The following is a 22,469-nucleotide window of genomic DNA, read 5'->3' on the forward strand; positions in this document are numbered from 1 at the left end:
GATGTTGAGGGAGTGGAGGAAGTGGACGAAGTGATGAAATGGAAGAACGGGACAAAGTTGAGGAAGTGGACGAAGTAGACGAGGTGGACGAAGTTGAAGAGGAAGATGAAGAAGTGGATGAAGTGGAGGAAGTGGATGAAGTTGACGAAGTGGAGGAAGCGGAGGAAGTGGACGAAAGGGTAGAAGAAGATGAAGAAGTGGACGAAGTGGATGAAGTGGATGAACTGGAGGAAGTGGACGAAGTGGATGAAGTGGATGAAGTGGAGGAAGTGGAGCAAGTGGACGAAGTGGACGAAGTTGACGAAGTGCACGAACTTGACGAACTGTACGAAGAGAACGAACTTGACGAAGTGGACGAAGTGGACGAATTGGCCAAAGTGGAAGAAGAAGATGAAGAAGTGGAAGAGGTGGACGAAGTTGACGAAGCTGACGAAGTTGACGAAGGTGAGGAAGAGGAGGAAGTGGACGATGTGGAGGAAGTGGACGAAGTTGACGAAGTGGACGATGTGGAGGAAGTGGAGGAATTGGACGAAGTGGACAAGCGTGACGAAGTTTACGAAATGGATGAAGTGGACGAAGTTGATAAAGTGGAGGAAGTGGACGAAGTGGACGAAGTGCAGGAAGTGGAACTAGTGGATAAAGTTGACGAAGTGGAAGAAGTGGAGGAAGTGAATGATTTGGAGGAAGTAGAGGAAGTGGACAATGCTGAGGGAGTTGAGGAAGCGGACGAAGTTGACAGAGTGGACGAAGTGGAAGAAGTTGACGAAGTGGAGGAAGTGGACGAAGTGGATGAAGTGGACGAAGGGGACGAAGTTCACGAAGTGGACGAAGTGGATGAAAGGGACGAAGTGGACGAAGTGGACGAAGTAGACGAAGTGGACGAAATGGAAGAAGAAGATGAAGAAGTGGACGAAGTGGATGAAGTGGATGAACTTGACGAAATGGACGAAGAGGACGAAGAGGACGAAGTGGACGAAGTTGACGAAGTCGACGAAGTGCAGGAAGTGGAGGAAGTGGACGAAGTTGACGAACCGGACGAAGTGGAAGAAGTGGAGGAAGTGAATGAGGTGGAGGAAGTGGAGGAAGTGGACGATATTGAGGAAGTGGATGAAGTGGACGAAGTGGAAGAAGTTGACGAAGTGGAGTCAGTGGACGAAGTTGACGAAGTTGACGAAGTGGAGGAAGTGGACGAAGTGGACGTAGTGGACGAAGTAGACGAAGTGGATGAAGTGGACGAAGTGGACGAAGGGCATGAAGTGGACGAAGTGGACGAAGTGGAGGAAGTGGACGAAGTGGAAGAAGTGGACGAAGTGGACGAAGTGAAGGAAGTGCACGAAGAGGAAAAAGTTGAAGAAGAAGATGAAGAAGTGGACGAATTGGATGAAGTGGAGGAAGTAGAGGAAGTGGAGGAACTGGAGGAAGTGGACGAAGTGGAAGAAGTGTCGAAGTGGAGGAAGTGGAGGAAGTAGAGGAAGTGGACGATGTTGAAGAAGCTGACGAAGGGGATGAAGTGGAAGAAGTTGACGAAGTTGAGGAAGCTGATGAAGTGGACGAAATGGAAGAACAAGATGAAGAAGTGGACAATGTGGATGAAGTGGACGAACTGGACGAAGTACAGGATATGGAGGAAGTGGAGGAAGTGGACCAAGTTGACGAAGTGGACGACATGGAGGAAGTGGAGGAAGTGGACGAACTTGACGAAGTGGACGAAATGGATGAAGTGGACGAAGTAGACGAAGTGGAGGAAGTGGACGAAGTGCAGGAAGTGGAGCAAGTGGCCGAAATTGACGACGAGGAAGAAGTGGAGGAAGTGGACGATGCTGAGGAAGTGGAGGAAGTGGACGAAGTGAGGAAATGGAAGAACGAGACGATGTTGAGGAAGTGGACGAAGTAGACGAGGTGGACGAAGTGGAAGAGGAAGAAGAAGAAGTGGATGAAGTGGAGGAAGTGGATGAAGTTGACGAAGTGGAGGAAGTGGAGGAAGTGGAGGAAGTGGACGAAAGGGTAGAAGAAGATGAAGAAGATGAAGAAGTGGACGAAGTGGATGAAGTGGAGGAAGTGCACGAAGTGGATGAAGTGGATGAAGTGGAGGAAGTGGAGCAAGTGGAGGAAGTGGACGAAGTTGACGAAGTGCACGAACTTGACGAACTGTACGAAGAGAACGAACTTGACGAAGTGGACGAAGTGGACGAATTGGACAAAGTGGAAGAAGAAGATGAAGAAGTGGAAGAGGTGGACGAAGTTGACGAAGCTGACGAAGTTGACGAAGGTGAGGAAGAGGAGGAAGTGGATAATGTGGAGGAAGTGGACGAAGCTGACGAAGTGGACGATGTGGAGGTAGTGGAGGAATTGGAGGAAGTGGATAAACGTGACGAAGTTGACGAAATGGATGAAGTGGACGAAGTTGATGAAGTGGAGGAAGTGGACGAAGTGGACGAAGTGCAGGAAGTGGAGCTAGTGGATGAAGTTGACGAAGTGGAAGAAGTGGAGGAAGTGAATGATGTGGAGGAAGTAGAGGAAGTGGACAATGCTGAGGGAGTTGAGGAAGCGGACGAAGTTGACGGAGTGGACGAAGTGGAAGAAGTTGACGAAGTGGACGAAGTGGACGAAGTGGATGAAGTGGACGAAGGGGACGAAGTTCACGAAGTGGACGAAGTGGATGAAGGGGACGAAGTGGACGAAGTAGACGAAGTGGACGAAGTGGACGAAGTGGAAGAAGAAGATGAAGAAGTGGACGAAGTGGATGAAGTGGATGAACTTGACGAAATGGACGAAGAGGACGAAGTGGACGAAGAGGACGAAGTGGACGAAGTTGACGAAGTGGACGAAGTGCACCAAGTTGACGAAGTGGACGAAGTGCCGGAAGTGGAGGAAGTGGAGGAAGTGAATGGGGTGGAGGAAGTGGAGGAAGTGGAAGAAGTTGACGAAGTGGAGGAAGTGGACGAAGTGGACGAAGTGCACTTAGTTCACGAAGTTGAGGAAGTGGAGGAAGTGGAGGAAGTGGACGAAGTAGACGAAGTGGACGAATTGGACGAAGTGGACGAAGTGGACGAAGTGGACGAAGTGGAGGAAGTGGAGGAAGTGGAAGAAGTGGAAGAAGTGGACGAAGTGAAGGAAGTGGACGAAGTGGAAAAAGTTGAAGAAGAAGATGAAGAAGTGGACAAAGTGGATGAAGTGGAGGAAGTAGAGGAAGTGGAGGAAGTAGAGGAAGTGGAGGAAGTAGAGGAAGTGGAGGAAGTGGAGGAAGTGGAGGAAGTAGAGGAAGTAGAGGAAGTGGAGCAAGTGGACGAAGTGGACGAAGTTGACGAAGTGCACGAACTTGACGAAGTGTACGAAGAGAACGAACTTGACGAAGTGGACGAAGTGGACGAATTGGACAAAGTGGAAGAAGAAGATGAAGAAGTGGAAGAGGTGGACGAAGTTGACGAAGCTGACGAAGTTGACGAAGGTGAGGAAGAGGAGGAAGTGGATAATGTGGAGGAAGTGGACGAAGCTGACGAAGTGGACGATGTGGAGGTAGTGGAGGAATTGGAGGAAGTGGATAAACGTGACGAAGTTGACGAAATGGATGAAGTGGACGAAGTTGATGAAGTGGAGGAAGTGGACGAAGTGGACGAAGTGCAGGAAGTGGAGCTAGTGGATGAAGTTGACGAAGTGGAAGAAGTGGAGGAAGTGAATGATGTGGAGGAAGTAGAGGAAGTGGACAATGCTGAGGGAGTTGAGGAAGCGGACGAAGTTGACGGAGTGGACGAAGTGGAAGAAGTTGACGAAGTGGACGAAGTGGACGAAGTGGATGAAGTGGACGAAGGGGACGAAGTTCACGAAGTGGACGAAGTGGATGAAGGGGACGAAGTGGACGAAGTAGACGAAGTGGACGAAGTGGACGAAGTGGAAGAAGAAGATGAAGAAGTGGACGAAGTGGATGAAGTGGATGAACTTGACGAAATGGACGAAGAGGACGAAGTGGACGAAGAGGACGAAGTGGACGAAGTTGACGAAGTGGACGAAGTGCACCAAGTTGACGAAGTGGACGAAGTGCCGGAAGTGGAGGAAGTGGAGGAAGTGGAGGAAGTGAATGGGGTGGAGGAAGTGGAGGAAGTGGAAGAAGTTGACGAAGTGGAGGAAGTGGACGAAGTGGACGAAGTGCACTTAGTTCACGAAGTTGAGGAAGTGGAGGAAGTGGAGGAAGTGGACGAAGTAGACGAAGTGGACGAATTGGACGAAGTGGACGAAGTGGACGAAGTGGACGAAGTGGAGGAAGTGGAGGAAGTGGAAGAAGTGGAAGAAGTGGACGAAGTGAAGGAAGTGGACGAAGTGGAAAAAGTTGAAGAAGAAGATGAAGAAGTGGACAAAGTGGATGAAGTGGAGGAAGTAGAGGAAGTGGAGGAAGTAGAGGAAGTGGAGGAAGTAGAGGAAGTGGAGGAAGTGGAGGAAGTGGAGGAAGTAGAGGAAGTAGAGGAAGTGGAGCAAGTGGACGAAGTGGACGAAGTTGACGAAGTGCACGAACTTGACGAAGTGTACGAAGAGAACGAACTTGACGAAGTGGACGAAGTGGACGAATTGGACAAAGTGGAAGAAGAAGATGAAGAAGTGGAAGAGGTGGACGAAGTTGACGAAGCTGACGAAGTTGACGAAGGTGAGGAAGAGGAGGAAGTGGATAATGTGGAGGAAGTGGACGAAGCTGACGAAGTGGACGATGTGGAGGTAGTGGAGGAATTGGAGGAAGTGGATAAACGTGACGAAGTTGACGAAATGGATGAAGTGGACGAAGTTGATGAAGTGGAGGAAGTGGACGAAGTGGACGAAGTGCAGGAAGTGGAGCTAGTGGATGAAGTTGACGAAGTGGAAGAAGTGGAGGAAGTGAATGATGTGGAGGAAGTAGAGGAAGTGGACAATGCTGAGGGAGTTGAGGAAGCGGACGAAGTTGACGGAGTGGACGAAGTGGAAGAAGTTGACGAAGTGGACGAAGTGGACGAAGTGGATGAAGTGGACGAAGGGGACGAAGTTCACGAAGTGGACGAAGTGGATGAAGGGGACGAAGTGGACGAAGTAGACGAAGTGGACGAAGTGGACGAAGTGGAAGAAGAAGATGAAGAAGTGGACGAAGTGGATGAAGTGGATGAACTTGACGAAATGGACGAAGAGGACGAAGTGGACGAAGAGGACGAAGTGGACGAAGTTGACGAAGTGGACGAAGTGCACCAAGTTGACGAAGTGGACGAAGTGCCGGAAGTGGAGGAAGTGGAGGAAGTGGAGGAAGTGAATGGGGTGGAGGAAGTGGAGGAAGTGGAAGAAGTTGACGAAGTGGAGGAAGTGGACGAAGTGGACGAAGTGCACTTAGTTCACGAAGTTGAGGAAGTGGAGGAAGTGGAGGAAGTGGACGAAGTGGACGAATTGGACGAAGTGGACGAAGTGGAGGAAGTGGAGGAAGTGGAAGAAGTGGAAGAAGTGGACGAAGTGAAGGAAGTGGACGAAGTGGAAAAAGTTGAAGAAGAAGATTAAGAAGTGGACAAAGTGGATGAAGTGGAGGAAGTAGAGGAAGTGGAGGAAGTAGAGGAAGTGGAGGAAGTAGAGGAAGTGGAGGAAGTGGAGGAAGTGGAGGAAGTAGAGGAAGTAGAGGAAGTGGAGCAAGTGGAGGAAGTGGAGGAAGTGGAAGAAGTGTCGAAGTGGAGGAAGTGGAGGAAGTGGAGGAAGTGAAGGAAGTAGACGAAGTTGACGAAGTGGAGGACATGGACGAAGTTGACGAAGTGGACGAAGTGGAGAAAGTGGACGAAGTGGATGAAGTAGAGGAAGGGAACGAAGTGGAGGAAGTGGATGAAATGGAAGAAGAAGATGAAGAAGTGGACGAAGTGGATGAAGTGGACGAACTGGAGAAAGTACAGGAAGTGGAGGAAGGGGAAGTAGTAGAGGAAGTAGACGAAGTTGACGAAGTGGACGAAGTGCACGAAGGGGACGAAGTTGACAAAGTTGACGAAGTGGGCGAAGTGGAGAAAGTGGACGAAGTGGATGAAGTGGAGGAAGTGGACGTAGTGGAAGAAGTGGACGAAGTGGAGGAAGTGGACGAAGTAGACGAAGTTGACGAAGTGGATGCATGGACGAAGTTGACAAAGTTGACAAAGTGGAAGAAGTGGACGAAGTGGAGGAAGTGGACGAAGTAGACGAAGTTGACGAAGTGGATGACATGGACGAAGTTGACAAAGTTGACAAAGTGGAAGAAGTGGAGGAAGTGGAGGAAGTGGAGGAAGTGGAGGCAGTAGAGGAAGTGGACGATGTTGAAGAAGTGGACGAACTTGACGAAGAGGATGAAGTGGAAGAAGTTGACGAAGTGGAGGAAGTGGATGAAGTGGACGAAATGGAAGAAGAAGATGAAGAAGTGGACAATGTGGATGAAGGGGACGAACTGGAGGAAGTAGAGGATGTGGAGGAAGTGGAGGAAGTGGAAGAAGTGGACGAAGTTGACGGAGTGGACGATGTGGAGGAAGTGGATGAAGTGGTGGAAGTGGAGGAAGTGCACGAACTTGACGAAGTGGACGAAATGGATGAAGTGGACGAAGTTGACAAAGTGGAGGAAGTGGACGAAGTGCAGGAAGTGGAGCAAGTGGACGAAGTTGACGAAGAGGAAGAAGTGGAGGAAGTGAATGAAGTGCAGGAAGTGGCGGAAGTGGACGATGTTGAGGGAGTGGAGGAAGTGGACGAAGTTGACGGAGTGGACGAAGTAGAAGAAGTTTATGAAGTGGAGGAAGTGGACGAAGTGATCAAATGGAAGAAGGGGACCAAGTTGACGAAGAGGACGAAGTGGACGAAGTAGACGAAGTGGACGAAGTGGATGAAGTGGAGGAAGTGGACGAAGTGTATAAAGTTAATGAAGTGGAGGAAGTGGAGGAAGTGGAGCAACTGGACGAAGTTGACGAAGTGCACAAACTTGACGAAGTGTACGAAGTGAACGAACTTGACGAAGTGGACGAAGTGTACGAATTGGACAAAGTGGAAGAAGAAGATGAAGAAGTGGAGAAGTGGACGAAGCTGACGAAGGTGACGAAGTGGACAAAGTGGACGATGTGGAGGAATTGGAGGAAGTGGAAGAAGTTGACGAAGTTGACGAAGTGGACGATGTGAAGGAAGTGGACGAAATGGATGAAGTGGATGAAGTTGACGAAGTGGAGGAAGTGGACGAAGTGGAGGAAGTGGAGCAAGTGGATGAAGTTGACGAAGTTGACGAAGTGGAAGAAGTGGAGGAAGTGAATGATGTGGAGAAAGTGGACGATGCTGAGGGAGTGGAGGAAGTAGACAAAGTTGACGGAGTGGACGAAGTGGAGGAAGTGGATGAAGTGGACGAAGGGGACGAACTTGACGAAGTGGAGGAAGTGGACGAAGTAGATGAAGTGGACGACGTGGATGAAGTGGAAGAAGAAGATGAAGAAGTGGATGAAGTGGAGGGAGTGGAGGAAGTGGAGCAAGTGGAGGAAATGGACGAAATGGAGGAAGTGGACGAAGTGGACGATCTTCACGAAGTGGAGGAAGTGGATGAACTTGACGAAATGGACGAAGTGGACGAAGTTGACGAAGTGGATGAAGTTGACGAACTGGACGAAGTGGAAGAAGTGGAGGAAGTGAATGAAGTGGAGGAAGTGGAGGAAGTGGATGAAGTGGAAGACGTGGACGATCTTCACGAAGTGGAGGAAGTGGATGAACTTGACGAAATGGACGAAGTGGACGAATTGGACGAAGTTGACGAAGTGGATGAAGTTGACGAACTGGACGAAGTGGAAGAAGTGGAGGAAGTGAATGAAGTGGAGGAAGTGGAGGAAGTGGATGAAGTGGAAGACGTGGACGAAGTGGAAGAAGAAGATGAAGAAGTGGATGAAGTGGAGGAAGTGGAGCAAGTGGAGGAATTGGACGAAATGGAGGAAGTGGACGAAGTTGACGAAGTGGATGAAGTTGACGAACTGCACGAAGTGGAAGAAGTGGAGGAAGGGAATGAAGTGGAGGAAGTGGAGGAAGTGGACGATATTGAGGAAGTGGACGAAATGGAAGAAGTTGACGAAGTGGTGGAAGTGGACGCAGTGGACGAAGTGCACGAACTTCACGAAGTTGACGAAGTTGACAAAGTGGAGGAAGTGGACGAAGTGGAGGAAGTGGAAGAAGTGGAGGAAGTGGAAGAAGAAGTGGAAGAAGTGGACGAAGTTGAGGAAGAGGACGAATTGGACGAAGTTGAGGAAGTGGACGAAGTGCACGGAGTGGAGGAAGTGGACGAACATGACGAAGTGGACGAAGTGGACGAAGTGGAAGAAGTGGAGGAAGTGAATGAACTGGAGGAAGTGGACGATATTGAGGAAGTGGACGAAGTGGACGAAGTGGAAGAAGTTGACGAAGTGGAGGAAGTGGACGAAGTTCACCAAGTTGATGAAGTGGACGAAGTTGACGAAGGGGACGAAGTGGAGGAAGTGGAGGAAGTGGAGGAAGTGGACAAAGTCGAAGAACTGGACGAAGTGGAGGATGTGAAGCAAGTGGACGAAGTGGACAAAGTGGAAGAAGAAAATGAAGAAGTGGACGAAGTGGATGAAGTCGAGGAAGTGGAGGAAGTGGACGAAGTTGACGAAGTGCACGAACTTGACGAAGTGGACGAAGTGCACGAACTTGACGAAGTGGACGAATTGGATAAAGTGGAAGTAGAAGATGAAGAAGTGGACAAAGTGGATGAAGTGGAGGACATTGACGAAGTGGACGAAGTGGAGGAAGTGCACGAACTTTACGAAGTTGACGAAGTGGACGAAGTGGCAAAGTAGACGAAGTGGACAAAGTGGACGAAGTGGATGAAATGGAGGAAGTGGAGGAAGTAGAGGAAGTGGACGACGTGGACGATGTGGACCAAGTGCATGAACTTGACAAAGTTGACGAAGTGGACGAAGTGGACGAAGTGGAGGAAGTGGATGAAGTGGAGGAAGCGGACGAAGTGGACGAAGTGGAAGAAGTGGACGAAGTGGAGGAAGTGCAGGAAGTGGACGAAATGGACGAAGAAGATGAAGAAGTGGACGAAGTCGATGAAATGGATGAAGTGGAGGAAGTAGAGGAAGTGGAGGAAGTGGAGGAAGTGGACGAAGTGCACGAACTTTACGAAGTGGACGAAGTGGACGAAGTGGACGAAGTGGACGAAGTGGACGAAGTGGACGAATTAGACGAAGTGGACGAAGTGGACGAAATGGATGAAATGGAGGAAGTGGAGGAAGTAGAGGAAGTGGACAAAGTGGACGATGTGGACGAAGTGCACGAACTTGACGTAGTTGAAGAAGTGGACGAAGTGGACAAAGTGAACGAAGTGGAGGAAATGGAGGAAGTGGACGAAATGGAAGAAGAAGATGAAGAAGTGGACGAAGTGGACGAACTAGAGGAAGTAGAGGAAGTGGAGGAAGTGGAGGAAGTGGCAAAGTGGACGAAGTGGACGAAGTGCATGAAGTGGACGAAGTGGTCGAAGTGGATGAGATGGAGGAAGTGGAGGAAGTAGAGAAAGTGGACGACGTGGACGATGTGGACGAAGTTGACAAAGTTGACGAAGTGGAAGAAGTGGAGGAAGTGGAGGAAGTGGAGGAAGTGGACGATGTTAAGGAAGTGGAGGAAGTGGACGAAATGGAAGAAGAAGATGAAGAAGTGGACGAAGTGGATGAAGTAGATGAAGTTGAGGAAGTAAAGGAAGTGGACGATGTTGAGGAAGTGGAGGAAGTGGATGAAGTTGGATGAAGTAGATGAAGTGGATGAAGTAGAGGAAGTGGAGGAAGTAGAGGAAGTGGATGATGTAGAGGAAGTGGAGGAAGTGAACGGACTTGACGAAGTGGACGAAATAAACGAAATGGACGAAGTTGACGAAGTGGAAGAAGTGGAGGAAATGAATGAAGTCGAGGAAGTGGACGAAGTTGAGGGAGTGGAGGAAGTCAAAGAAGTTGACGGAGTGGACGAAGTGGAAGAAGTTGACGAAGTGGATTAAGAAAATGAAGTGGACGAAGAAGATGAAGAAGTGGATGAAGTGGATGAATTGGAGGAAGTTGAGGAAGTAGAGGAAATGGAGGAAATGGAGGAAGTGGTGGAAGTGGACGAAGTGGACGAAGGGGACCAACTTGACGAAGTCCACAAAGTGCATGAAGTGGACGAAGTTGAAGAAGAAGATGAAGAAGTAAATGAAGTGGATGAAGCGGAGGAAGTGGACAAAATGGAGGAGGTGGACGAAGTGCACGAACTTGACGAAGTGGAGGAAGTGGAAGAAGTGGACGAAATGGACGAAGTGGACGAAGTGGAAGAAGTGGATGAAACGGACACAGTTGATGAAGTGGACGAAGTGCACGAAGTTGACGAAGGTGACGAAGTGGACGAATTTGACGAAGTGGACGAAGTGGAGGAAGTGGAAGAAGATGAAGAAGTGGACGAAGTGGATGAAGTGGAGGAAGTGGAGAAAGTATACGAAATGGAGGTAGTGGACGAAGTGGACGACCTTGACGAAGTGGACAAAGTGGAGGAAGTGGACGAAGTGGAGGAAGTGGACGAAGTGGAGGATGTGGAGGAAGTGGACGAAGTGCACGAAGTGAAGGAAGTGGATAAACTAAAGGAAGTCGAGGAGGCAGACGAAGTGGAAGAAGTGGACGAAGTGAACGAAGTGAAGGAAGTGGACGAAGTGGAAGAATAAGATGAAGTGGAGGAAGTGGACAAAGTGCACGAACTTGAGGAAGTTGACAAAGTGGACAAAGTGGACGAAATGGAGGAAGTGGACAAAGTGGACGAAGTGGAGGAAGTGGATGAAGTGGACGAACTTGACGAAGTGGACAAAGTGGATGAAGTGGAGGAAGTGGAGGAAATGCAGGAAGTGGAGGAAGTCGACAATGTTGACGAAGTGGATGAAGTAGATGAAGTGGAGGAAGTAAAGGAAGTGGATGATGTAGAGGAAGTGGAGGAAGTGGACGAACTTGACGAAGTGGACGAAATAAACGAAGTGGACGAAGTTGACGAAGTGGAGGAAGTGAATGAAGTCGAGGAAGTGGACGAAGTTGAGGGAGTGGAGGAAGTGGACGAAGTTGAGGGAGTGGAGGAAGTCGACGAAGTTGACGGAGTGGACGAAGTGGAAGAAGTTGACGAAGTGGACGAAGTGGAGGAAGAAAACGAAGTGGACGAAGAAGGTGAAGAAGTGGACGAAGTGGATGAAGTGGAGGAAATGGAGGAAGTAGACGAAATGGAGGAAGTGGTGGAAGTGGACGAAGTGGACGAAGGGAGCCAACTTGACAAAGTTGACGAAGTGCATGAAGTGGATGAAGTTGAAGAAGAAGATGAAGAAGTGGACGAAGTGGATGAAGTGGAGGAAGTGGACGAAATAGAGGAAGTGGACGAAGTGGACGAAGTGGAAGAAGTGGACGAAATGGACGAAGTGGACGAAGTGGACGAAGTGGACGAAGTGGACAAAGTGGACGAAGTTGACGAAGGTGACGAAGTTGACGAAGTGGACGAAGTGGACGAAGGGGACGAAGTGGAAGAAGATGAAGAAGTGGATGAAGTGGAGGAAGTGGAGAAAGTGGACGAAATGGAGGAAGTGGAGGAAGTGGAGGAAGTGGACGAAGTGAACGACCTTGACGAAGTGGAGAAAGTGGATGAAGTGGAGGAAGTGGACGAAGTGGAGGAAGTGGACGAAGTGCACAAACTTTACGAAGTTGAGGAAGTGGACGAAGTGGAAGAAGTGGACAAAGTGAAGGAAGTGGATAAAATGGAGGAAGTCGAGGAAGCAGACGAAGTGGAAGAAGTGGACGAAGTAAGGGAAGTGAAGGAAGTGGACGAAGTGGAAGAAGAAGATGAAGTGGAGGAAGTGGACGAAGTGCACGAACTTGAGGAATTTGACGAAGTGGACAAAGTCGACGAACTGGACAAAGTGGATGAAGTGGAGGAAGTGGAGGAAGTGGAGGAAGTGGAGGAAGTGGAGGAAGTGGACGAAATGGAGGAGGTGGAGGAAGTGGACGAAGTGGACAAACTTGATGAAGTGGACAAAGTGGAAGAAGTGGACGAATTGGACGAAGTTGACGAAGTTGACGAAGTGGACGAAGTGCAGGTAGTGGAGGAAGTGGACGAAGTTGAGGAAGTGGAAGAAGTGAAGGAAGTGAATGAATTGGTGGAAGTGGAGGATGTTGAGGAAGTGGATGAAGTGGAGGAAGTGGAGGAAGTGGACGAAGTGGAGGAAGTGGACGAAGTAGACGAAGTTGACGAAGTGGAGGAAGTGGACGACGTGGACGAAATGCACGAACTCGACGAAGTTGACGAAGTGGACGAAGTGGACGGAGTGGATGAAGTGGAGGAAGTGGACGAAGTGGAAGAAGTGGACGAAGTGAAGGAAGTGGACAAAGTGGACGAAGTGGAGGAAGTAGAGAAAGTGGAGGAAGTAGAGGAAGTGGACGAAGTAGACGAACTTGACGAAGTGGAGGACATGGACGAAGTTGACAAAGTTGACAAAGTGGAAGAAGTGGAGGAGGTGGAGGAAGTGGACGATGTTGAGGAAGTGGAGGAAGTGGACGAAGTTCACGGAGTGGACGAAGTGGAAGAAGTTGAAGAAGTGGAGGAAGTGGAGGAAGTGGACGAAATTGAAGAAGAAGATGAAGAAGTGGACGAAGTGGATGCAATGGATGAAGTGGAGTAAGTAGAGGAAATGGAGGAAGTGGAGGAAGTGGTCGAAGTGGACGAAGTGAACGAAGTGGACGAAGTGCACGAACTTCACGAAATGGACGAAGTGCACGAACTTGACGAAGTGAACGATGTGGACGAATTGGATAAAGTGGAAGAAGAAGATCAAGGAGTGGACGAAGTGGACAAAGTTGATGAAGTGGAGGAAGTAAACGAAGTGGACGAAGTGGAGGAAGTGGTGGAAGTAGACGAAGTGCACGAACTTTACGAAGTTGACGAAGTGGACGAAGTTGACAAAGTGAATGAAGTGGAGGAAGTGGAGGAAGTGGACGAAGTGGATGATGTGGAGGAAGTGGAGCAAGTGGAGGAAGTGGACAAAGTGGATGAAGTGGACGAAGTTGACGAAGTGGAGGAAAGGGAAAAAGTGGACGAAGTGGACGAATTTGAGGATGTGGAGGAAGTGGAAAAAGTGGACGAAGTGGAAGCGGAAGATGAAGAAGTGGACGAAGGGGACGAAGTGGAGGAAGTGGAGGAAGTGGAGGAAGTGGAGGAAGTGGATGAAGTGGACGAAGTGGACGAAGTTGACGAAGTGGAAGAAGTGGAGGAAGTGAATGAAGTGGAGGAAGTGGACGATGTTGAGGAAGTGGATGAAGTTGACGAAGTGGACGACGTGGAGGAAGTTGACGAAGTGGACGAAGTGCACGAAGTGCACGAACTTGACGAAGTTGACGAAGAGGATGAGATTGACGAGGTGGACGAAGTTGAAGAAGAAAATGAAGAAGTGGAGGAAGTGGACTAAGTGGAGGAAGTGGAGGAAGTGGACGAAATGGAGGAAGTGGAGGAAGTGCACGAAGTTGACGAACTTGACGAAATGGACGAATTGGATGAAGTGGACGAAATGATCGAAGTGGACGATGTGGACGAAGTACACGAATGTGACGAAGTTGACAAAGTGGATGAAGTGGAAGAGGAAGATGAAGAAGTGGACGAAGTGGATGAAGTGGAGGAAGTCAACGAAGTGGACGATTGATAGACAAATTTATGAACACCAAAATATGATGTCACAAACTTGTTTTTCAATCGGCAAGTATGACCGAATCGTTCAAGTAATAAACTTGGTAAGACCAAGTATCGTTCTTCCCAAAGGACTCACGGCCTAGTTTAGTTGTGTGGTTTATTGATTAGCTAAGACTTAAAGACGAAATATTTGGATTTTATATGCAAAAGACGAAAATTAAATATGTATGCATGAAGTTTTGATCAATGGCAAAAGCAAAAGATAAACACTTTCAATGAAATATATGTATGAATATGTTGTTTGGGGTCAATTTCATCTTATCCACTCTCATATATTTTAGGAATTCAACATTCAAATCATCATTGTTAATGCCACTCTCTAAATTACCTTGTCAAGAAGGCCTATCCCTAATTACAAGTTCATACGATTCCTAGCATTCCTAATGATTAGTTCATAAGTGCAAGAGCTTAACGACAACCAATATAATATTGGGAGAAATTCCCCGGATCTAGACTTCCCCGTACGTGCCCGTATCGGCAAAACCAATAATCATGCATCGAATGAGTTAAACAATGCAAGCATTAAGCAAAGAAGAAAAACCCTAACTAATGATGAAAGAAAGCATAGATCTTAAATAAAAGATGTAAAAACAAATTCCATATATGAGAGCTTCAAAAGATTACATTGATTCCCCAACAAACATACAGAGTTTAGTTCACCATATTCATGGTGAACCTAGATGAATAACAATGAAAGAATGAAAGATAAAACCCTAAAAAGGTGAAGAGGAAGCCTCAGCATCCAAGATCCTCCTTCAAAGGGGTGGAAGAGAGAGTGTTTTCTTCGTTCCAGCCAAAGATACCAAACCCTAGGAAACCCTAAAGGTTATATATTATTCGTAAATTACAGAAAATTACGTCCAAGCCCATAAAAGTGCCGCTCAGCGGTAAAGTACCGCTCAGCGGTAAGTGCGTGAGTCGTTTCTTCCCCTCAGCGGCCATTTTGCCCCTCAGCGGACCTCCCGTAAGCTCCTGATTGCCGCTCAGCGGTAAACTGCCGCTGAAGCGGTGACTTCGGCTTCGCCTTTTGCACTTTTTGATGTCTTTTCTGATTCCATCTCTCTCCTTCTTCACTTCTTTCACCAAATTCACCTTAAAACCTGCACAAAACACTGAAATCAAGCATAAACCTGTCCAGCTCTCTTATTTCTGAAAATATGGATAAAAGCATGATTTCAAGCTAGTTTCTAAGTGTAAAGGTTGCTTTTTGTGTCAATTTTAAGCATGAAAATAACAGTTTTTCAACTGTTATCACAACCCCAAACTTAGAACTTTGCTTGTCCTCAAGCAAACAAGATGTAACTCAATCTTCAACCAATTCATATGATGGTTCACTCATTCAAAAATCCTCTTTTTAGATAAGTAAAAACTTCAATCAAACTTATGACCAAGAGTTCAATCACGATGTGCACATGCTTTAGTGTTTCACAAAGTCAGTTAATACCCAACAAATGCTCTTTTCATGAATGACCAATCAATTAAGCATGGATGTTCATGTGCTAATGGAATATTTCCTCACTAGGTAAAGTATTTCACTCAACACACAAGTGTATAAAAGGTGATCACTCATTCACTCTACTATCACAATGTCACATGAATCAACTTTGCCTTTCATTTTACCACAATCAAAAACATTCACAAGCATGCATCATCACAAGGACTTTTCAATGGCTTATAATGTGGCTGGGCTAACAAGAAAATTGGTTTTTCTGGATCGCAAAATCCTTGAATTAAGAGAATCATAACACACAATTATTCTTATTTTTCCCAACTTGCCTTTGCATTTGCATTGAGCTTTACTTCTTTTTCTTTTCTTTTCTTTTTCTTTGCCTATACTTCCTTTTTGGCTCTTAGCTCAATGCTTTTCCTTTTTCATGTTTTCCCAACAACCCCAAACTTGAACATTTAACAATACCACACAAGATCTTCTACTTAACTCAAGGTAAAGATTTTCAATCAAGGGTTTCAGTGTATGTTCAAGGCTAAGGGTTCAAAGGATAGAACAATAAGTGTTCTCTTTTAGTGGGCTAACTTTATGAATTTGGCCAATAAAAAGGGTTCCAACAAACGGCCTTGATCATATGATGCAAAACAAGCAATTGATTCAATCATAGAAAACCTGGGCAAAAATCATTCATGCTTTCAGAGTAATAGCATTTAAATATAACAACTCTGGAGCTCAAAACCTCACATATAAGTGACGATGTTGAGGAAGTGGACGAAGTGCACGAACTTGACGAAGTTGAATAAGTGGACGAAGTGGACGAAGGGGAAGAGGAAGATGAAGAAGTGGACGAAGTGGAGGAAGTTGACGAAGTGGACGAAGTGGACGACGTGGACGAAGTGCACAAAGTGGACGAAGTGGAGGAAGTGGACGAAGTGGACGAAATCGACGAGAGGGAGCAAGTGGACGAAGTAAAGCAAGTGGAGGAAGTGGAGGAAGTGGAGGAAGTAGAGGAAGTGGAGAAAGTGGAGGAAGTGGAGGAAGGGGACGAGGTGGACTAAGTGGACGAGGTGGACCATGTGGACGATGTGGACGTAGTCGACGAAGTGGACATAGTGGACGAAGTTGAGGAAGTGGACGACGTGGAGAAAGTGGACGAAGTGGAGGAAGTGGAGAAAGTACATGAATTGGACGAAGTGGACGAAATGGACGAAGGTTGAGAAGTGAACAAAGTGGACGAAGTGGAGGAAGCAGAGGAAGTGGAGGAAGTGGAAGAAGTGGAGTAAGTGGAGAAAGTAGATGAAGTGGACGAAGAGGACGAAGCTGACGAAGTGCACGAAGTGGACGAAGTAGACGGAGTGGAGAAAGTGGAAGAAGTGGTCGAACTGGAGGAAGTGGAGGAACTGGAGGAAGTAGATGAAGTGGACGAAGTGGATGAAGTGGACGAAGTGGACGATGTGGAGGAAGTGGAAGAGGTGGATGAAGTGGACGACGTGGACGAAGTGGAGAAAGTGGACGAAGGTTGGGACGTGGACGAAGTGGAGGAAGTGGACGAAGTGGAGAAAGTGGACGAAATGGAGGAAGTTGAGGAAGAGGAGGAAGTGGAGGAAGTGGAGGAAATGAAGAAAGTGGAGGAAGTGGAGGAAGTAGACGAAGTGGAAAAAGTGGACGAAGTGGACGACGGTTGGACGAAGTGGACGAGGTGTACGAAGTGGACAAAATGGAGAAAGTTGACGTAGTGGACAAAGTAGAGGAAGTGGAGGAAGTTGACGGAGTGGACGAAGTGGAGAAAGTGGACGAAGTGGCCAAAGTGGATGAAGTGGACAAAGTGGAGAAAGTGCAGGAAATGGAGGAAGTGGAAGAAGTGGGTAAAGTGGAAGAAGGATGGGAAGTGAACGAAGTGGAAGAATTGGACGAAGTGTACGAAGTGGAGGAAGGGGACGAAGTCGACCAAGATTAAGAAGTGAACGAAGTGAACGAATTGGACGAATTGGACAAAGTGGACGAAGTGCACGAAATGGACGAGATGGACGAAATGGATGAATTGGACAAAATGGACGAAGTGCACGAAGTGGACGAAGTGGATGAAATGGACAAATTGGACGAAGTGGAGGAAGTGGAGGAAGTGAACGAAGTTGAGGAAGTGGACGAAGTGGACGAATTGGACGAAGTGGAGGAAGTGGAGGAAGTGGAGGAAGTCGGGGAAGTGGAGGAAGTGGTGGAAGTGGAGGAAGTGCAGGAGGTGGAGGAAGTGGACGAAGTGATCGAAGTGGACAAAGTGGACGAAGTGGAGGGAGTGGACGAAGTGGAGGAAGTGGATGGACGAGGTGGACGAAGTGGAAGAAGTGGACGAAGTGGGCGAGGTTGACGAAGTGGAGAAAGTGGACGAAGTGGACAAAGTGGACAAATTGGACGAAGTGGACGATGATTGAGACGTGGACGAAGTGGAGGAAGTGGACGAAGTTGAGAAAGTGGAGGAAGTGGAGGAAGTGGAGGAAGTTGAAGAAGTGGAGGAAGTTGAAGAAGTGGAGGAAGTGGAGGAAGTGGAGGAAATGGAGGAAGTGGAGGAAGTGGAGGAAGTAGACGAAGTAGACGAAGTGGACGAAGTGGACGAAGTGGACGAAGTGGACGAAGTGGACGAGGTGGACGAAGTGAAAGAAGTGGACGAGGTGGACGAAGTGGACTAAGTGGACAAAATGGAGAAAGTGGACGAAGTCGATAAAGGTTGAGAACTGAACAAAGTAGAGGAAGTGGAGGAAGTGGATGAAGTGGATGAAGAGGACGAAGCAGACGAAGGGGACGAAGTGGTGAAAGTGGAGGAAGTGGAGGAGGTGGGGGAAATGGAAGAAGTGAAGGAAGTTGAGGAAGCGGAGGAAGTGGACGAAGTAGAGGAAAGAGAGGAAGTGGAGGAAGTGGACGAAGTAGACGAAGGTTGAGAAGTGGACAAAGTGGAGAAAATAAAGGAAGTAGAGGAAGTGGAGGAAGTAGATGAAGTGGACAAAGTGGACGAACGTTGAGAAGTGAACGAAGCGGACAAAGTGGAGAAAGTGGACGAAGTGGAGGAAGGTTGAGAAGTGAACGAAGTGGACAAATTGGGCGAAGTTTACGAAGTGGAGGAAGTGGACAAAGTGGAGGAAGTGGACGACGTTGACGAAGTGGATGGACTAGAGGAAGTGGAGAAAGTGGAAGAAGTGGACGAATTGGACGAAGTTGACAAAGTAGACGAATTGGACGAAGTTGACAAAGTGGACGAAATGGACGAAGTGGACGAAGTGGTCAAAGTGGAGGAAATGGACGAAGTTTAAGAAGTGGACGAAGTGGACGAATTGGACGAACTGTACGAAGTGGAGGAAGTGGACAAAGTGGAGGAAGTGGAGAAAGTGGAGGAAGTGGACAAATTGGACGAAGTGGAGGAAGTGAAGGAAGTGGACAAAGTGGAGGAATTGGACGAACTGTACGAAGTGGAGGAAGTGGACGAAGTGGATGAAGTTGAGGCAGTGGAGGAAGTAGAGGAAGTGGCTGAAGTGGACAAAGTGGACGAATGGGACGATGTGGATGACGGTTGAGAAGTGGACAAACTGGAGAAGGTTGACGAAGTGGACGTAGTGGAGGAAGTGGAGGAAGTGGAGGAAGTGGAGGAAGTGGAGGAAGTAGATGAAGTGGAAGAAGTGAACAAAGTGGACGAAGGATGACAAGTGAACGAGGTGGACGAAGTAGAGGAAGTGGAGGAAGTGGAGGAAGTGAAGGAAGTAGTTAAAGTGGACGAAGAGGACGAAGTGGACGAAGTGGACAAAGTGGAGGAAATGGAGGAAGTGGAGGAAGTGGAGGAATTGGAAGAAGTAGAGGAAGTCGAGGAAGTGGAGGAAGTGGAGGAAGTAGAGGAAGTGGAGGTAGTAGATGAAGTGGACAAAGTGGACGATGGTTGAGAAGTGGACGAAGTGGACAAAGTGGACGAAGTGGATGAAGTGGAAGAAGTGGACGAAGTAGACGAAGTTGACAACGGTTGAGAAGTGAACGAAGTGGACGACGGTTGAGAAGTGAACGAAGTGGACGAAATGGATGAAGTGGACGAAGTCGATTAAAGGGTCGAGGTGGACGAAGGTGGAGAAGTGCACGAAGTGGACGAAGTGGAGAAGGTGGAGGAAGTGGAAGAAGTAGATGAAGTGGACGAAGTGGACAAAGTGCACGAAGTGGACGAAGTGGTGAAGGTGGACGAAGTGGAGAAAGGTTGAGAAGTGGACGATATGGACGACAGTTGAGAAGTGGATGAAGTGGAGAAAGTGGACGAAGTGGACGTTGTGGAGGAAGTGGACGAATTGGAGGAAGTGAAGGAAGGGAAGTGGACGAATTGGACGAAGTTGACAAACTGGACGAAGTGGACGAAATGGACGAAGTGGAGGAAGTGGACGAAGTGGACAAAGTGGACGAAATGGACGAAGGTTGAGAAGTGAACGAAGTTGAGGAAGTGGACGAAGTGGACAAGGTGGAGGATGTGGACAAAGTGGAAGAAGTGGACGATGTGGAGGAAGTGGACGAAGTTGAAAAGTGGACAAAGTGAACGAAATGGACGAAGGTTGAGAAGTGAACGAAGTGGACGAATTGAACGAAATGTACGAAGTGGAGGAAGTGGAGGAAGTGGAGGAAATGGAGGAAGTCGACGAAGTGGAGGAAGTGGACGAAATGGACGAAGTGGACGAAGCGGACGAAGTGGACGAAGTGGAAGAAGTGGAGGAAGTGGAAAAAGTGGAGTAAGTAGAGGAAGTGGAGGAAATGGAGGAAGTGGACGTAGTGGAGGAAGTGGAGGAAGTAAATGAAGTGGACGAAGTGAACGAAGTGGACGAAGGATGACAAGTGAACGAGGTGGACGAAGTAGAGGAAGTGGAGGAAGTGGAGGAAGTGAAGGAAGTAGATAAAGTGGACTAAGAGGACGAAGTGGACGAAGTGGACGCAGTGGACTTAGTGGAGGAAATGGAGGAAGTGGAGGAAGTGGAGGAATTGGAAGAAGTGGAGGAAGTGGAGGAAATGGAGGAAGTGGAGGAAGTAGATGAAGTGGACAAAGTGGAAGTTGTGGACGATGTGGAGGAAGTGGACGAAGTTGAAAAGTGGACAAAGTGGACGAAATGGACAAAGTGGAGGAAGTGGGCGAAGTGGACAAAGTGGATGAAATGGACGAAGGTTGAGAAGTGAACGAAGTGGACGAATTGGACGAAATGTACGAAGTGGAGGAAGTGGAGGAAGTGGACAAAGTGGAGGAAGTGGAGGAAGTGGAGGAAGTGGAGGAGGTGGAGGAGGTGGAGGAAGTAGACGAAGCGCACGAAGTGGACAAACTAGAAGAAGTGGACGAAGTCGACGAAGTGGAAGAACTGGACGAAGGTTGAGAAGTTGACGAAGTGGACGAAGTGGAGAAAATGGAGGAAGTAGAGGAAGTGGAGCAAGTAGATGAAGTGGACGAAGTAGACGAAGGTTAGGAACTCAACGAAGTGGACGAAGTGGACGAAGTGGACGAAGGTTGAGAAGTGGACGAAGTGGAGAAAATGGAGGAAGTAGAGAAAGTGGAGTAAGTAGATGAAGTGGACAAAGTGGACGAAGTAGACGAACGTTGAGAAGTGAACGAAGCGGACGAAGTGGAGAAAGTGGACGAAGTGGATGAAGGTTGAGAAGTGAACGAAGTGGACAAATTGGACGAAGTGTACGAAGTGGAGGAAGTGGACGAAGGGGACGAAGTGGACAAAGTGGAGGAAGTGGACAAAGTGGAGGAAGTGGAAGAAGTGGAGGAAGTGGAGAAAGTGGAAGAAGTGGACGAATTGGACGAAGTTGACAAAGTGGACGAAGTGGACGAAATGGACGAAGTGGACAAAGTGGACGAAGTGGCGAAGGTTGAGAAGTGAACGAAGTGGACGACGTGGACGAATTGGACAAACTGTACAAAGTGGAGGAAGTGGACAAAGTGGAGGAAGTGGACGAATTGGACGAAGTGGAGGAAGTGGAGGAAGTGGACAAAGTGGAGGAGTTGGACGAAGTGGAGAAAGTGGAGGAAGTGGACGAAGTGAACGAATTGGACAAAGTGTACGAAGTTGAGGAAGTGGACAAAGTGGAGGAAGTGGAGAAAGTGGAGGAAGTGGACGAATTGGACGAAGTGGAGGAAGTGGAGGAAGTGGACAAAGTGGAGGAATTGGACGAACTGTACGAAGTGGAGGAAGTGGACGAAGTGGAGGAAGTTGAGGAAGTGGAGGAAGTAGAGGAAGTGGCTGAAGTGGACAAAGTGGACGAATGGGACGATGTGGATGACGGTTGAGAAGTGGACAAAGTGGAGAAGGTGGACGAAGTGGACGTAGTGGAGGAAGTGGAGGAAGTGGAGGAAGTGGAGGAAGTGGAGGAAGTAGATGAAGTGGAAGAAGTGAACAAAGTGGACGAAGGATGACAAGTGAACGAGGTGGACGAAGTAGAGGAAGTGGAGGAAGTGGACGAAGTGAAGGAAGTAGTTAAAGTGGACGAAGAGGACGAAGTGGACGAAGTGGACAAAGTGGAGGAAATGGAGAAAGTGGAGGAAGTGGAGGAATTGGAAGAAGTAGAGGAAGTCGAGGAAGTGGAGGAAGTGGAGGAAGTCGATTAAAGGGTCGAGGTGGACGAAGGTGGAAGTGCACGAAGTGGACAAAGTGGAAAGGTGGAGGAAGTGGAAGAAGTAGATGAAGTGGACGAAGTGGACAAAGTGCACGAAGTGACGAAGTGGTGAAGGTGACGAAGTGTGAGAAAGGTTGAGAAGTGAACAAAGTGGAGAAGTGGAGAAAGTGGAGAAAGTGGAAGAAGTAGGGGAAGTGGAGAAGTGGAGGAAGTTGAGGAAGTGGGGTAAGAGAGGAAGTGGAGGAAGTAGAGGAAGTAGAGGACGTGGAGGAAGTGGAGGAAGTTGACGAAGTGGACGATGTGGACGACAGTTGAGAAGTATGAAGTGGAGAAAGTGGACGAAGTGGACGAATTGGAGGAAGTGAAGGAAGGGAAGTGGACGAATTGGACGAAGTTGACAAACTGGACGAAGTGGACGAAATGGACGAAGTGGAGGAAGTGGACGAAGTGGACAAAGTGGACGAAATGGACGAAGGTTGAGAGTGAACGAAGTTGAGGAAGTGGACGAAGTGGACAAGTGGAGGATGTGGACAAAGTGGAAGAAGTGGACGAAGTGGACGATGTGGAGGAAGTGAGGAAGTGGACGAAGTTGAAAAGTGGACAAAGTGAACGAAATGGACGAAGGTTGAGAAGTGAACGAAGTGGACGAATTGAACGAAATGTACGAAGTGGAGGAAGTGGAGGA

The sequence above is a fragment of the Vigna umbellata genome, chromosome 7 (genome assembly GCF_029865625.1).
Source record: "Vigna umbellata cultivar VRB3 chromosome 7, Vumbellata_1.0, whole genome shotgun sequence".
Lineage (NCBI taxonomy): Eukaryota > Viridiplantae > Streptophyta > Magnoliopsida > Fabales > Fabaceae > Vigna > Vigna umbellata.